Source organism: Gigantopelta aegis, chromosome 9 (genome assembly GCF_016097555.1).
Source record: "Gigantopelta aegis isolate Gae_Host chromosome 9, Gae_host_genome, whole genome shotgun sequence".
NCBI lineage: Eukaryota > Metazoa > Mollusca > Gastropoda > Neomphalida > Peltospiridae > Gigantopelta > Gigantopelta aegis.
Window position 1 is genome coordinate 56,488,262 of NC_054707.1, and position 15,631 is coordinate 56,503,892.

The 15,631-nt window shown below is 39.6% G+C and overlaps 3 non-coding genes across 3 annotated transcripts; 2 read left to right on the plus strand and 1 right to left on the minus strand.

Annotated features, from left to right (window-relative positions):
- Positions 1 to 10,431: 10,431 nt before the first annotated feature.
- Positions 10,432 to 10,503, plus strand: Trnaa-ugc. The gene has a single exon. It is a non-coding gene; the product is annotated as a tRNA-Ala (tRNA).
- Positions 10,504 to 11,684: 1,181 nt separating this feature from the next.
- On the minus strand, positions 11,685 to 11,756 carry Trnaa-cgc. Its single transcript has one exon. It is a non-coding gene; the product is annotated as a tRNA-Ala (tRNA).
- A 2,743-nt stretch (positions 11,757 to 14,499) lies between these two features.
- Trnaa-ugc lies at positions 14,500 to 14,571 on the plus strand. Its single transcript has one exon. It is a non-coding gene; the product is annotated as a tRNA-Ala (tRNA).
- The last annotated feature ends 1,060 nt before the right edge of the window (positions 14,572 to 15,631 follow it).

The window sequence follows — 15,631 nt, forward strand, 5'->3', positions numbered from 1 at the left end:
TAGCAGTAGAAAGACGATCATGTGTTAAAGATGTAACATAGAGGACTGACACTTTGAAGACTAGCAGTAGAAAGACGATTATGTGTTAAAGATGTAACATAGAGGATTGACACTTTGAAGACTAGCAGTAGAAAGACGATCATGTGTTAAAGAGGTAACATAGAGGACTGACACTTTGAAGACTAGCAGTAGAAAGACGACCATGTGTTAAAGATGTAACATAGAGGACTGACACTTTGAAGACTAGCGGTAGAAAGACGACCATGCCCATGTGTTAAAGAGGTAACATGGAGGACTGACACTTTGAAGACTAACAGTAGAAAGATGATCATGTGTTAAAGATGTAACATAGAGGACTGACACTTTGAAGACTAGCAGTAGAAAGACGATCATGTGTTAAAGATGTAACATAGAGGATTGACACTTTGAAGACTAGCAGTAGAAAGACGATCATGTGTTAAAGATGTAACATAGAGGACTGACACTTTGAAGACTAGCAGTAGAAAGACGATTATGTGTTAAAGATGTAACATAGAGGATTGACACTTTGAAGACTAGCAGTAGAAAGACGATCATGTGTTAAAGAGGTAACATAGAGGACTGACACTTTGAAGACTAGCAGTAGAAAGACGACCATGTGTTAAAGATGTAACATAGAGGACTGACACTTTGAAGACTAGCGGTAGAAAGACGACCATGCCCATGTGTTAAAGAGGTAACATGGAGGACTGACACTTTGAAGACTAACAGTAGAAAGACGACCGTGACCATGGGTTAAAGAGGCAACATAGAGGACTGACACTTTGAAGACTAGCGGTAGAATGACGACCATGCACACGGGTTAAAGAGATAACATAGAGGACTGACACTTTGAAGATTAGCAGTAGAAAGACGAAACATGCCCATGTGTTAAAGAGGTAACATAGAGGACTGACACTTTGAAGACTAACAGTAGAAAGAGGACCATGGCCATGGGTTAAAGAGGCAACATAGAGGACTGACACTTTGAAGACTAACAGTAGAAAGACGACCATGGCCATGGGTTAAAGAGGCAACATAGAGGACTGACACTTTGAAGACTAACAGTAGAAAGACGACCATGACCATGGGTTAAAGAGGTAATATAGAGGACTGACACTTTGAAGACTAGCGGTAGAATAAAGACCATGGACACGGGTTAAAGAGGTAACATAGAGGACTGACACTTTGAAGACTAGCGGTAGAAAGACGACCATGCCCATGTGTTAAAGAGGTAACATAGAGGATTGACACTTTGAAGACTAGCAGTAGAAAGACGATCATGTGTTAAAGAGGTAACATAGAGGACTGACACTTTGAAGACTAGCAGTAGAAAGACGACCATGTGTTAAAGATGTAACATAGAGGACTGACACTTTGAAGACTAGCGGTAGAAAGACGACCATGCCCATGTGTTAAAGAGGTAACATGGAGGACTGACACTTTGAAGACTAACAGTAGAAAGACGACCGTGACCATGGGTTAAAGAGGCAACATAGAGGACTGACACTTTGAAGACTAGCGGTAGAATGACGACCATGCACACGGGTTAAAGAGATAACATAGAGGACTGACACTTTGAAGATTAGCAGTAGAAAGACGAAACATGCCCATGTGTTAAAGAGGTAACATAGAGGACTGACACTTTGAAGACTAACAGTAGAAAGACGACCATGGCCATGGGTTAAAGAGGCAACATAGAGGACTGACACTTTGAAGACTAACAGTAGAAAGACGACCATGACCATGGGTTAAAGAGGTAATATAGAGGACTGACACTTTAAAGACTAACAGTAGAAAGACGACCATGACCATGGGTTAAAGAGGCAACATAGAGGACAGACACTTTGAAGACTAGCGGTAGAATAAAGACCATGGACACGGGTTAAAGCGGTAACATAGAGGACTGACACTTTGAAGACTAGCGGTAGAAAGACGACCATGCCCATGTGTTAAAGATGTAACATAGAGGACTGACACTTTGAAGACTAACAGTAGAAAGACGACCATGACCATGGGTTAAAGAGGCAACATAGAGGACTGACACTTTGAAGACTAGCGGTAGAATGACGACCATGCACACGGGTTAAAGAGATAACATAGAGGACTGACACTTTGAAGATTAGCAGTAGAAAGACGAAACATGCCCATGTGTTAAAGAGGTAACATAGAGGACTGACACTTTGAAGACTAACAGTAGAAAGACGACCATGGCCATGGGTTAAAGAGGCAACATAGAGGACTGACACTTTGAAGACTAACAGTAGAAAGACGACCATGACCATGGGTTAAAGAGGTAATATAGAGGACTGACACTTTAAAGACTAACAGTAGAAAGACGACCATGACCATGGGTTAAAGAGGCAACATAGAGGACAGACACTTTGAAGACTAGCGGTAGAATAAAGACCATGGACACGGGTTAAAGCGGTAACATAGAGGACTGACACTTTGAAGATTAGCAGTAGAAAGACGAAACATGTCCATGTGTTAAAGAGGTAACATAGAGGACTGACACTTTGAAGACTAACAGTAGAAAGACGACCATGGCCATGGGTTAAAGAGGCAACATAGAGGACTGACACTTTGAAGACTAGCGGTAGAAAGACGACCATTGGCATGGTTTAAAGAGGTAACACAACTTTTATTTGTCTGTGTAGAGGGAATCGCATTAATAACAAGCCTGTACACATTAAAAATAAATAACCTCCAGGGACTTTCATCTAGATTCTCTAAATGCAGGCGTTCTCGTAAGCCGTTACTGTCGGTTTGGCGCTAATGCAAATTGAATCCCAAGTGTCCGCAAGGTGGGATCAACAAAGGAAAACGAGCATGGCGTCGCTCCGACTTCATGAGTAGACAGGTGCTGAATCATCGTCGAAGAGTAATTAGATTTACTACAGCCTCTAATGTCTAATAGCCAGCCATTATCAACCAACGCAGTTCACCACATCGCGAAAATAGCCCCGACAGTATAGAAATACACTGGTCAGTCCAAGAGACGTTGGTTAACAACAGTTAACAACTTGTGTGTGGACATCAAACCACCATAAAAGGTTAGGACTGGCATAGTCCGTTAATTAAGACTCAAATATTGCCCCCTCCCTTACCATTTGCTGTGTCGTTATTCGTAGCAGCTTAATATGGTCCAGTTTAGGAAATAGTTCCTTGTAAGTATAATACATAACCTTATGCATTTTTGATGACCTCTGTTATGTATAAATAACACATTGGTTTGAAGTTAATGTTTATATTTAGTAGTAACTGATATATAACAACTGTGTAAGTGGTATAAGGTCACTTGTATAACAGAAACATGAGGCGGTTCTCTGGCATGAGGGTGGCTAACTGGAAATGTTTGTGGTCAGCCTGTTGATATTTTGCACGGTAGTTGTCAAGGTTGACCACTTCCTAAAACTAGAAGTCACCTGAACCTCTGGATATTTTAGTATTTTTCACAGAATACATTCTAAAATAGAAATGTATTGAAGTGCTTGAAGTAATTAATGGCCGTGTGCAGCCTTAATAATCTATACTAATGTAAAAAACCCACAAAAAACCACAAAAAACAAACAAAAACACAACTAATTCCAATAAACATAGCAATGTAAAAACAGCTGCCTTGATGAAATAATGTATACCAGTGTCGTCATTTGTTTGGTACGTTCTGTGATTAAAGGACTCAAAAGTGGCACACTTCCGCAGCTGGGATACTAATGCAGCACAAAATGTTGATGGCTCTTTTGAATACATACTGTATTAAGTTGTTTTGTTTTTTATCATCCATTGAATTCCTAGTGCACATAGGCTAACAACGCCAATTAGGTATTATCGCATGTTGGTTACTACGTGTATTACGTATCTGTGTTACAAAGCGGTGTCTTCATAGTTCTGTAGTCAAATAAAATATAAATATATGATGTGACCGGCCTCGGTGGTGCAGGGGTTAAGCCATCGGATTTTAGTCTGGTAGATATTTGGTTCGCTGCCCGGTACGGGTTCCCGCTTAGAACGAGGTTTAATGACTCGATGGGTAGGTGTAGGACCACTACACCTACTTCTCTCTAACCACTAACAGCTAACCACTAACCAAATGGCTGAGGTGTGTGCCCAAGATAGCGTGCTTGAACTTAATTAGATATAACCACGGAAATAAGTTGGAATGAATGAATGCATGAATATATAATTACGTAATAAAGCTAAACTAAATCTGGTTTCTGTTGACACAAACGGCACTTTACATACCATCATGGCAAATGAATTAGAAATCGCTGTTAACAAAAAGTCCCTTTTCTTTTTTTTTTGAAAACCAAAAACCCCACCATTATTGTTCATGCCGTGGAACCGATGTCTGTTATATTAATTGCTTCGAGATGTTGAGTAGTATTATGGACTGGACCATCTCTCTATAGCTATGCATGAATGTACTTTTATTTGTATATGCGTTAGCCGTCAATAAGCGGTTCAGTGCCAATCTAAAACCATGATCAATACATAATGTTTCCATAAAAATAAATCTTTTAATATATCGACGACATAATGATGTGCTTAGCTATCAATGAAAAGAGTTGGTTTCTATGGAAATAAACACGCGTCTCGTAGTTGTTGTCTTACAGTATAACGACACTACGGATTCCTGGAGGCTCTGGCGCCTTTTATTTGTCCGTTGCTACCAATTTAGTTGAAAACAATTCCATGCATATTGAACACGATTGAAGTCGGTCGTCGCTACGATATCGGTTAATACACACACTTTATTACGCTTATTACATGTGTAAAATAATGCAGTGTGTGACGTAAGTAAATTAATTTTATTGACTAATACCTGTGTAATGTAAGCTACGGAGTATACAAAACAGTCAACATGGTAACGTACGTATACAAACATACTGATTGCGACTTACTGAAAGGAATTCTAGGGATGGGTATTACGAGGATTTGTGTATTGCGATATATCGAGATAAGAGTTTCCTGTACCACAATCATTTATTCATCCATCCATCCATCCATTCATTCTTTCTTTCTTTCGTTCATTCATTTCAATTTATTTCCGTACTTATATTCAGTTAAGGTTCAAGCACGATGTGCTTGGCACACATCTGTCTGTCCAGGACAGTGGGTTAGTTGTTAATTGTTAGTGGTTAGTGAGAGGGAAGCCGGTGTAGGTGGTCTTACACCTACCCAATGAGTCGTTAAAACTCGCTCTGGGGGTCCTATATCACGATACGTTTCATAATAATAATAATAATAGTAATAATATATATATATATATATATATATATATATATATACATCGTTAAAAGTGTATGTTTATCTCTACATGACAGGCTTGTTTCGTGAGATATATATATCTTATTTACAGCACCGTCAAACGATTTTAAGAACGGCATATAACAAAATAAAGATTTTTAAAGCATGAAATAAATGGATCTCTTCTGTGTACTAAAGAGTATTTAATACCAAGCCCTTTCTTTTATCGCGTTTGAAATAAATTAGGAAAACAAGTAGAATCTAAGACATCTGGCTTTCTGACTGACATCGAACATGAATACTGAAATTACCAAATGGTACAGGTAGCATGTATCGTAATACGTATTATTTACCTTACGGCTTACGTACACGTACATGTATACACATCACCTTTCCTGACACCCAATTGCCGATGTGTATTTCAGTGCTGGGGTGTCGTTAAACATTCATTCATTCATTCATGTATACACATCACCTTTCCCGACACCCAATAGCCGATGTTTATTTCAATACTGGGATGTCGTTCAACATTCATTCATTCATGTATACACATCGCCTTTCCTGACACCCAATAGCCGATGTTTATTTCAATACTGGGATGTCGGTCAACATTCATTCATTCATACATGTATACACATCGCCTTTCCTGACACCCAATAGCCGATGTTTATTTCAATACTGGGATGTCGTTCAACATTCATTCATTCATTCATGTATACACATCACTTTTCCTGACACCCAACTGCCGATGTGTATTTCAGTGCTGGGATGTCGTTCAACATTCATTCATTCATGTATACACATCACTTTTCCTGACACCCAATTGCCGATGTGTATTTTAGTGCTGGGGTGTCGTTCAACATTCATTCATTTATGTATACACATCGCCGCATGAGGATTATGGACAAATGAAATTTGTGCCTTTAAAAATATTCCAGGGACTGCATCTTTAATACTAGTCCGTCACCCGTTTTCTTTAATAAGTCTTTTTTTGTATTTTCCTTACACCATCACCAACTTCAGCCAGCTAACGTTTCGCTAACGTTCTTCAACTATTTGATTGGTTCCTAACGCGGCCATTTGATTTACCATTAAGTTCATAAACCAGTCTAGCGGACGTTCTTTTTCCGCTCGGTCTGGCTGAATTCAGCCCGTTTGGCTACTGAGGATGCTATTTGCGTAGCACACGATTACGCGGCTGTCTTGTCCTAGGCACAATGCTGAATCATGCTATAGAGTTCTGCCTCATTTCAGAAACATAAATCGTTCGCTTGATGCGCGGTCGATTTAGGATCAATTCCCGTCGGTGGCCCCATTGGGCTATTTCTTGTTCCAGCCAGTGCTCCACAACTGATGTAACAAAGGCCGTGGTATGTACTATCCTGTCTGTGGGATCGTGCATATAAAAAATCCTTTGCTGCTAATCGAAAAGAATAGCCCATGAAGTGGCGACAGCGGGTTTCCTCTCTATATATCTGTGTGGTCTTTAACCACATGTCTGACGCCATATAACTGTTAATAAAATGTGTTGAGTGCGTCGTTAAATAAAACATTTCCTTCCTTCATTTCAGAAACAGGTCTTTGTGTTTCCAAATGAAACCATATCAACAAATGCTAAATCTACGGAGTTATATCACTTTGGAAAACTGCTCTATAAATGTCGCGTCGAGTGGCCAATACTGGAGTAGAGTAGCAATAATAAAAAGGTTTAACGACACCACTAGAGCACGGCTAATGGGTGTCAAACATTTGTGTGTTTTTTTTACATAATATTATAGTCACTACATGTTTCCATTAGTAGCAAGAGATCTTTTATATGCACCCTCCCACAGACAGGATAGCACATATCACGGCTTTTGGTATACCAGTCGTGGTGCACTGGCTAAGCAATAATCAAGGGGCCATATCGAGCTATCGTGAAAAAAAAAGAAAAAAAAAAGATTTTTCATGGCCACAGACCACAATTAAATACACTATATGTTTCTATATAGCGTTGGTGGCTATAACATTGTTATTAATATCAGTAGGCCCATGGAGTTTTGTATGTACCTTTGCCTGCCTGGGGGAAACATACCCTGAAAAGGACAACCCCTGTTGTCCATCTCTTTCTCCCAGGATATTGATTTAAACAAACACACCCACTAAACCAGGCCGGAGTACACCCATTTTACACAAAAGGCACTAGTTTTGCATGTGCCGGAATTACCACAAACAAGTCTTCAATGTCAACAAGTTACACATGTTTACAAACTACATGCTCTCCCCTGTCAACTTCAGTCAAATAGTTGCCATTTCAAGGCTGTCTGTCATGAAATAATCACAGTCAAACAGCAGACTACTTGCGCGGACAAATGGGAAGATAACTGTGATCTAAGGCCACATGTCTCCAAAGGATACAGTTTTTAAAACCAAAATATCATTAGTACTGTCATTGGTAAGTATAAAAACCAAAGATATGGTTTTTAAAACGAATTACCGTAATATATTAAATTATGTTTTATGGTGGTGGGGTATGGAAGCAAACATGCATTTTTGGACCGAGGAGCAGACCGATTTATTGTGATATTTTCGGTTTTATGCAATGATTAAGGAGAAATGGTTGGTTTTCCCCATTACATTAGTAATTATGTACCCATTAAAATAGAAATATGATTATTTTAATCCACTTTGTTTAATATTAGGTCAAATAAATACCAACAGATCATTTATACGCACGTAAAATCGTTTGTATAATTTAGTTGCGTTTTTTCTTTCTAAATGATCAAGGATCTGAACTACCGCATGTATGCTCTCATTCTGACTTTGGATATTGGTTTAGTATGCCACAATGTTGAATAAAGAACGTTTGGTCACGCACTCTGGATCCCACGTGTAAGTCCGCCATTTTGAATTTAAGATTTTAGATCTTTAAACATAAATACTGATGAAATGGATATAATGAATAATACAAGCATTATGTTGCCCGTCTAATCCTTCTCCACATTCTAAATCAATATAGGCATCTGTAACATTAACAAATTTTTAAAGGTTGCACTATACCAAATATAATCCCCTAGGTGACAATGTTACCGTACGTGAATAAAATAATATACTAGTATGCAATATATGAATCAAACTGGGACACATACTTACTACACCTCCCTAAAATATTAACTGAAGAAAGTTCATGGCTCTTTTTTTCGAAATAATAATTCAATATCTCGGAGAAAGTTCAGGATGGAATTTAAATGATTTCATCACGTTTCTCCTACCAAATATATATTTTTCTCGATTGCACTTCACCGAAATGGGAACGGGACGTTGACAAATTAGCTGGTGGCAAAGCGCTCGCCTGATGCGCGGTTGGTCTGGGATCGATCCTCATCGGTGAAATTGCCCATTGTGCTATTTCTCGTTCTAGAGTGCACCACGACTGATATATCAAAGACTATGGTATGTGCTATCTGCCTGGGGGATGGTGCACATAAAAGATCCTTTTTTTACTAATGGAAAAATGCAGCGGGTTTCCTTTTGAAAACTATGTCAGAATTACCACCTGTTTGATATCCAGTAGCCAATGGTTAATACATCAATGTGCTTAAGTAGTGCCGTTGAACAAAACAAACGTTTAACTTTTTCTCACCAAAATTACAACGCTTACGGATGCGAAGCAAAGTTACTCTTTTCTTCAAAATAGCTCCATTACGCTGACATTTTCAAGTACCATTTGTGACACCCGATGTGTATTTTTATGCTAGGGTGTCGTTAAACATTAATTCTTAGATTTTCAATTGTCTCGGCTGGTCTTGGCTGTCGAGGATTACAGAATAAGAGACCGCCGACTTAAGCGGAACGAAGGCTATGTGTTTGGTTGGCCTCAGATTACAGTTATCTTCCCATTTGGTTGTCCGGAAATCCAGAAATTTGTCCGCGCAAGTAGTCTGCTGTTTGAATGTGATTATTTCATGGCAAACGGCTATGAAGTGGCAACTATTTGACTGAAGTTGACAGAGGAGAGCGTGTAGTTTGTAAAGATGTGTAACTTGTTGACACTGAAGACTTGTTTGTGGTAATTCAGGTCCATGCAAAAGTAGTGCTTTTTGTGTAAAATGGGTGTACTCCGGCCAGGTTTAGTGGGTGTGTTTGTTTAAACCAATATCCTGGGACATTATTTTTATGTATTAGTTACGTAGTGCCATCTTTTAAAGGAGCTCTGTTTTTTTTTATTATTATTTACTTACAGTTTGGGTGATGGGGTGGGGTGGGAAGATACAGTGTACCGCACATGTCTTACAGTATCAAATGAAATCATTCATCTGCAATACAGTTTACGTTTTGAAGTTTGCTATATACGAATTTTGAACTAAACTTCCTGAAACGAACTATTTCGTCGTTCCCGTAAAGTTCAAGTTATTGACGTTTGACTGTTTGTTAAATCCTAATGTTTATTTAGCGCTAATGTTGCATATTCACGTTTTATAGCGTTTCAAATATAATATTTCTCATTTTCTTATTTTCGCTTATTAATGGCAAAATATATTGCACATCTTTTCATTTAAATTTTAAATTGTCCCACCAAACAGATAAAAATACAGAACACTCTTTGTCAATTACAATATCAGTTACAATAAAGTCAATCTGGCAATAATTCTAGATGAGAAAAATCACTATTATAATCAATATACATAGAGCTCCATTAACACCGTGTACTAGGTTCTCATAATACAAAGACATGAAATATTACTTCAAAATAGAAAACATTCATGGAGATGCCGGGGATTGACCCCGGGGCCTTTCATGTTACACTTTCGTATAAAATATATCATTCATTGTATGTTCCACTCCCCCCCCCCAATCGAGGGGGGGGGGGGGGGGGGCAACATCTCTAGTGGGGGGCGAAGGGAACAAGCCAGATTTTAATAATTATTTATATAAAGGCAAAAAAAAAAAAAAAAAAAAAAAAAAAAAAAAAAAAAAAAATAGCAACGTACATGTTCGCCCTTTTATTCGGGGGTTGGGGTGGACGCGGCTCCCCCGCTCCTCCCTCTCGCCCCAGAATAAAAACAAATGTCTTGAGATATGCTTGTGTCGAGCATGGGCAGCCTTGACTGTTGATGACACGTTCTTTACACACCGTGCTCTAATATTTTGGATGCACGGACTGTTTGAAGCTTTAATCTTTATGGGGATGTAGCTCAGTGGTAGAGCGTTCGCTTTGCATGTGAAAGGCCCCGGGTTCGATACCCGGCATCTCCAGATATTTTTGTTTTCGTTGATTATGTTTTGGTTTTTATTTTAATTTTTGCCCTTAATCTGCTGCGTACATTTGAAACATTTAATGTAATTTTCAAAGGTATTGCTTCAGACTTTATTTCTCCTTCCATTCATTTGAAGACAACATGATGACGAATTACACAGTTATAATTATGATATTTAAATTGGACAAAGATCAAAGTAAAATGTAATACCTTCAAGTATTATGTTGTCGACGCTGCAGATTGAAATGAAACTCGACTTCTGCGAATGAAAGGCCAACTGGACATGAGCTCCAACTGGGTGTTGTTAGACCCACAGGCAATAGTAATTAACCGGTGGAGCTAATTTTAATTAGATTGATCCTGCCTGAAGGAAACCCAGAATTATCGAAATCATCCATCTGCAATGCAGTTTACGTTTTGAAGTTTGCTACATACGAATTTTGAACTCGAACTTCTTGAAACTCGAAATATTTCGTCGTTCCCGTAACGTTCGAGTTATGGACGTTTGACTGTTTGTTAAATCCTAATGTTTATTTAGCGCTAATGTTGCATATTCACATCTTAAAGCGTTTCAAATTTAATATTTCTCATTTTCTCATTTTGGCTTATTAATGACAGAAATATATTGCACATCTTTGCTTTTAAATTTTAAATTGTCCCACCAAACAGATAAAAACAAAGAACATTCTTTATCAATTATATCAACAATATCTATTACAATAAAGTCAATCTGGCAATAATTCTAGACGAGAAAAATCAAGTTTAAGGAACACAAACATATTATGATCAATTACTTATACATAGAGCTCTATAAACAATGTGTACTAGGTCCTCATAATACAAGTCGGTCCAGGATCGATCCCCGTCGGTGGACCCATTGGGCTATTTCTCGTTCCAGCCAGTGCTCCACAACTGGTGTAACAAAGGCCGTGGTATGTACTATCCTGTCTGTGGGATGGTGTATATAAAAGATCCCTTGCTGCTAATCGAAAAGAGTAGCCCATGAAATGGCGACAGCGAGTTTCCTCTCTCAATATCTGTGTGGTCCTTAACCATATGTCTGATGCCATATAACCGTAAATAAAATGTGTTGAGTGCGTCGTTAAATAAAACATTTTCTTCCTTTCCTTCATAATAGAAACAAATAATGAAATATAACATTAAAATAGAGAACATTAATGGAGATGCCGGGGATTGAACCCGGGGCCTTTCACATGCGAAGCAAACGCTCTACCACTGAGCTACATCCCCTATGACACACATGTTACAACTTCATATAAAACATCTCATTCATTGTAAACCGACCAGGTCCAATCGAGGGGGAGGGTATATCTGTAGTGGAGGGGGCACAGTCTTCAGTGGGGGCGAAGGGCACAAGCCAGATTTTAATCTTTATTTATACATAGAATGGCCAAAAAAAAGAAAAGAAGCCCACTAAAAAGCCCACATACATTTTCGCGCTTTCATACCAGGGAATTATCGAAATCATTCATCTGCAATGCAGTTTACGTTTTGAAGTTTGCTACATACGAATTTTGAACTCGAACTTCCTGAAACTCGAAATATTTCGTCGTTCCCGTAACGTTCGAGTTATGGACGTTTGACTGTTTGTTAAATCCTAATGTTTGTGTTAGCGCTAATGTTGCATATTCACGTTTTAAAGCGTTTCAAATATAGTATTTCTTATTTTCTCATTTTGGCTTATTAATGGCAAAAATATATTGCACATCTTTTCTTTTAAATTTTCCCACCAAACAGATAAAAACAAAGAACACTCGTTATCAATTATATAAACAATATCAATTACAATAAAGTCAATCTGGCAATAATTCTAGACAAGAAAAATCAAGTTTAAGGAACACAAATTATGATCAATTACTTCTAAACTTATAAAGCTCTAGTAGTAGGGAGGCCTGTATGGTTCCATGATTGACCTACTTTCCAGTGATCACGTGACCTTGGTAGGAGACAATGGGTTTGGTGCAGGTGTCTGACCTTGGTAGGAAACAATGGCCTTTATGTAGGACACAATGGCCTTTGTATAGATTGGTACAGGTGTCTGACCTTGGTAGGAAACAATGGTACAATGACCTTTGTGTAGGAGACAATGGCACAATGGCCTTTGTATAGGAGACAATGGCCATGGAGGAAACAATGGCCTTTGTGTAGGAGACAATGGCCTTGGTGCAGGTGTGCGTCCTTGGACTGAGCCGGGGGTGCCTCCCTCAGGTATAAAAAGGGTGCTTTTGGTTTCATTCGTTCGCCGAAGTCTACAGATCAACGTTCATGTTTGTGAAAGAAAATAGGCTCGTATTTGGATATAAAAAGGGGTGTCTTGTTAGTAGCGTCATTTGCTTGCTTAGAGGCTATTTTTGCTTTGGAGTTTGAAGATATTCTGAAAGAAGACGATGACATCGGGATATTCGAGCAGTGTTAGTAGCAGCAGCAGTAGCGACGAGGACGACATCTTGGTCTGCAAATGTTCAGAAAGACATACAATGAAAAGAGTGACTACCAAACCAGAAGAAAATGACACAAATCAAACAGACGCTGCACGTGAACTCCAAACGGATGCTGAGTATGAAGATGGTAAACAACCCGCAGATCAAACGGACGCTGCCCAAGAATATAGAGTCGATGACTATGAAGAAGACTACTGTTCGAGACATTATCTGTTCTGTCATCGACCCGAAATGAGAGGATTCTATACACGTATGCAGACATTTGGGTGATAGCCCCTACAATTACGCCAGAAACCGAGGGAGCTCGCCAGGCCGGTTTCTTCTACACGGGAGACCATGATGCCGTTGTCTGTTACTGCTGCGGACTTCGCATCTACCGATGGCAGAGAATGGACGATCCAGTGATGGAACATTACAGACTCTCTCCAAGATGTCCCTATGTGAACATGTTCAGACATTAAATATTTCAGACACTTGTGTGCTATGTTTTCATGTTGTATGTTGTATATAAAACCGTGAATAACATGTTTTACTTTCTTAGTTATGTCCTGCGTCCACGAGTGTGTCTCTGGACGTGTCCCTATGGTAGTGACACTGGTAAAGGGTAATATGTTGGTAACGATGTTTTTTGGGAGCTCACACGATGAGATTTGTGCTTGGGAGGAGGGGCACTGGTCATACGTATCACACACATTCAAACATTCCTGTACCATATCCTTATGCGTCATAAGATATATAAGTAAATAGTTTTGGAAAACTCGACATTTGAGGTAGAACCTTCAGAGGAGCAACATGTCAGACCAGTACAAGTTATATGTACCCGACGTGGATAAGTGGACCCGTTTCTATAAACTGCAGGCAGAAGGTAAACTTCAACCTCATTTTCCAGTGCAACGTGGTGGGAAAAGTCAGATGATGTACAATCCCCAACACAACAGGTGGTAGAGCAAGCCAAGGCCGATCTGAAACGGAAACAACAACAACAACAAAGTGGTACGGGATGGAAAGCCCCGAAAATGCAGAAGCATTTCTAAATAAACTATAAAAGGAACTATGTGGGTCAGATATCGTCATTTCATTTAGAGTCGTCATGCAGAGCACATGTTCAGAATGTGGTTTCACATTCTCGCGGAGACGCCATGTTAAGACATTTTCAACAAAAACATGCTAAAGGTCTACCACCACCACCACCACCACCACAGCAAGTACCTCAAGCGAGCACTCAACCAACTGAGCTAAATCCCTCTCCCCCGGTATCTGGAAGGGATGGAGCACTTGCTCTAGTAGAGGGGGCACAGTCTCTAATGGGGGAGAGGGGCACAAGGCGAGGGACACAAGAGTAAGGCTAAAAATATTTGTTTTTTTAAAACCGTACATTTTTGCTCTCGAGTTGGGATGGGCGAGGAAATAATAATAAAAAAATATCTTCAGATATGCCTTGAAAGTTGAAACCACTCATCAGTAATTACGTTCTTTACACACCATGCTCTCATACTGTAGATGTACAGACTGCTTGACGGTTTAATCTTTATGGGGATGTAGCTCAGTGGTAGAGCGTTCGCTATGCATGTGAAAGGCCCCGGGTTCGATACCCGGCATCTCCAGAAGTAGTAGGAAACTACCGTTTCTGGGACACTTTCCCCCATTGGATTAACATAGGATAAACCGAGCCTCTCCCATCGAGCCCCCCGCGAGCCTCTCTGGCGAGAGGCGCTAAAAATAGATGGGGTTTCCCAATCGAGCTAAAAATAGAATGAGGTAACCCTCATTGTGATGGCCACCCTTCGTGATGTACCCACCCATATGCTCCATTGCACCCCACTCAACCCCAAACCACATGTTCTAAACGACTAATGGGATGGCTAATGTGTGCAAAACGCAGACTGTGACAGAGACGAGTCGGTATGTTGAAGCCTGCGAGAGGCGCTAAAAATAGATGAGTGATAGAGACATGTCTGTACGCTTGTTGGAGCCCACGACAGGCGCTAAAAATAGATCGGAGTTCCCCAAGCTAAAAATAGAACCTTCCCTTCATATACTAACTTTGTTTTCCCCATATGTGATATAGACCCCCAAGCAAGTGTTAAATAGGGAACTCCAGATTCAACCACTCTAACTAATTTAACAGTAAAAACAAAACGCAGTGCCATACCTCCCAACCGTCCATCGATTCGAGCGGGACTTGTGTGGGCTAGCGAAATTTTGGGTTGGTTTTCATTTATTTCTAATTACAATCTCTGGTCTCTCTAGAGACTACTACACATATATAAAATGGACACACATAGGGTTACATCGATAGGCCTGAAGGGCAAAAACTATCTTCAATGTACAATGATTGTTCTATTCAATAGCTTGAACGTCAGAGGCTCGTATCCAGGAATTGAACTTCTTGGGCCAGTGCAACCACTTGACATAGTGCTGTTTGTTGACCCCTCGTGTTTAGGATTTTTTCCACTTTCCACAGGTCGTCATCTTCGACGTCTACTTTCTGTAGCTCCGACTGGTAGAAAGTGCCATGGATTTCTTCGCCATTATAGTCCTTCACTCGATACAGAGGTAGTCCACCATGTAATAGGGTTTGGCTAATGGTGAAGATTTCTCCTGTCCACTTCTCGTCATATTCCCGAGTGAATACATTTCTCAGATGTGAGAGTCTCACTTTAT